At 40.5% G+C, this 2,217-nt stretch overlaps 1 pseudogene; it reads right to left on the reverse strand.

Annotated features, from left to right (window-relative positions):
- Positions 1–680: 680 nt before the first annotated feature.
- LOC148934159 (uncharacterized) lies at positions 681–2,009 on the reverse strand (annotated as a pseudogene).
- Positions 2,010–2,217: the final 208 nt, after the last annotated feature.

Genomic DNA, 2,217 nt, shown 5'->3' on the forward strand with positions numbered 1-2,217 from the left:
TGTTCTTCATTAAAATGGAATGCTATTACCAAGCTAGAACAAAAGAAGAATTATCCCTATTAGTAATGGTTTCATTTGATTGGGCTAATGAATTTAATGGTTGGGCTAACATTTTATTTACTTGGCTAAACTAAGGTGTGAGATAAATCTGAGCCCAACTTCTAAATAATTGGTGTTGCAATACATAATTTGAATAGGCCCAATCTGAGAAAGCTCCAACAAAATTCACGCCTTCGGGGAAATAGGTGTTTGATAGGGGCTTCATTTGTATCTTTAGTGTGAACTTATATGTTTTAATTCTTGCAATTTTAAGGTAAATTCTTGGAAATTTTTTACAAAATTGACAATACAAAGTATCGATTGTCAAATAATCATTCCACCTGGATACATAAAAATGACAATAATATTCATATGACATAATAACTGTCAACAAAAGTCAATATAATAAGTGTCAACAACATTTACCACAAAATGTTGATAAATAAACATAGTAACTGTCCAAAAGATCCACCATCAGTTTCTGCAGCAAAAAACAAACATCAACGATATTCAGCTTCGAAGCCATGCCTTCTCTTGTTAGCTGTTCCTGCAAATCAACAAAAATAGTCAATAAAAAAACTAATAGCTCTCAAATGCACAACCCAATCAATGCCAAAAGCTAGGAAATATATACCACGAAATTACTGAACAGCACCGTCTGTGCAATTTCTTCGGTCATGCCCCTTTTTCCCGCAATTTCTGCAACGGCGGGGAGCTCTCGGTTCATCGTCCTCGCGGACATCCATTTGATTACGTATCCTCCTTCTTCTAATTCGGCCACGCCTTCTAGGAATCAACTGCTGGGGGGTGATGCGCAATTTCCATGGAGGTTCAATCCAATAATCTTCGTGTCTTGGTACATCAAATGAATTTTCACCATAGTACTGTGATCTCCATATACTTAGGTAGTAGGACTTATCTATAAGGTCAATCATGACGTGACCTCTGTCTCTAGCAACTGCACAACCATGTGAACAAGGAATTCTCCACGTCTGCCACTTACCACAACTACACGTCGACTCCAGATACCTGAATTTTTGTACATTGTTGCCCTTTGACACTCCATTTTCTATTCTTCCTCGAGTTCGGACATGATACTTCCCTGTATCTCGGTCAACTACAGTAATGTAATGTTTTCTCCCCTTTGAGTCATTCCTAGCAAGCATGTCCCTCGCTCACGGGGTTAACTCACCTTCAGTGTGTTCAATTGTTGTCTTCTTCTGCACCCACCATTTCACCGTCCTCCAAAATGTCAAATCAACCAAAGCTCTAATTGGCAACTCTCTAACACCCCGCAACACGTTGTTGTAGCACTCCGACATGTTTGTTGTGGCCACCCCCCATCGAAGTGTGCCATCGTAGCATAGTGACCAACATTATTTTGTAATCCTATCAAGCATTCATATCGCACCACGACTGACATCAGATAGTGCTCGACTTCTTCTGTCAAATTTACGTACCTGAGTACTGACCCCTAACTTCCAGATCATGGCCTTCAAACTGGGGCCCTTGTGCTTCTTCAACACATTTGCCCTCACATGAACCAAACAAAATTTGTGGTGTATCTGCGGGGCCCTTGTCATGATTTCAGACTCCATTGCTTTGAAGATTCCTTTATGCCTATCTGATATAATGCACACCTCCCTCTCGTATTTCACCACATGAGTTCTTACATGATCCAAAAACCACGACCAACTGTCATTGGTTTCTTCATCCACCACAGCATATGCAATAGGCAAGCATGTCTTGTTAGCATCAAAACCACAAACAACAAGCAACTTACCTTTAAATCTTCCTCGGAGGTGAGTCCCGTCTATTGTTAACACCGGTGCAGCCTTCTGGAAAGCATGTATTGCATGCCCAAATGCCCAGAAAACATAGTTGAACACATTTGTACGTCTCTGACTCAACAGCTCGTTGTGCTTCCACTCAACAATTGTGTCTGGATTCTGTGACTGGAGTTCAAACATGTAGCTTGGCAACTGCTTAAATGATTCCTCTCATCCACCATATACAAACTCTATAGCCTTTCTCTTTGCATACCATGCCTTCTTATAACTGATTGACACACCAAATCTGTCTTGAACATCAGCTATTATTGAGAAGACCTTGAAATCGGCACATTGTCGCACATGATGTCGAATACACAGAGCAATCATTGCCGATGAGAAGTTAGCA

The sequence above is a fragment of the Salvia hispanica genome, chromosome 1 (assembly GCF_029641045.1).
Source record: "Salvia hispanica isolate PSC_SH4W2 chromosome 1, Shi_PSC_v1, whole genome shotgun sequence".
Classification (NCBI taxonomy): Eukaryota; Viridiplantae; Streptophyta; class Magnoliopsida; order Lamiales; family Lamiaceae; genus Salvia; species Salvia hispanica.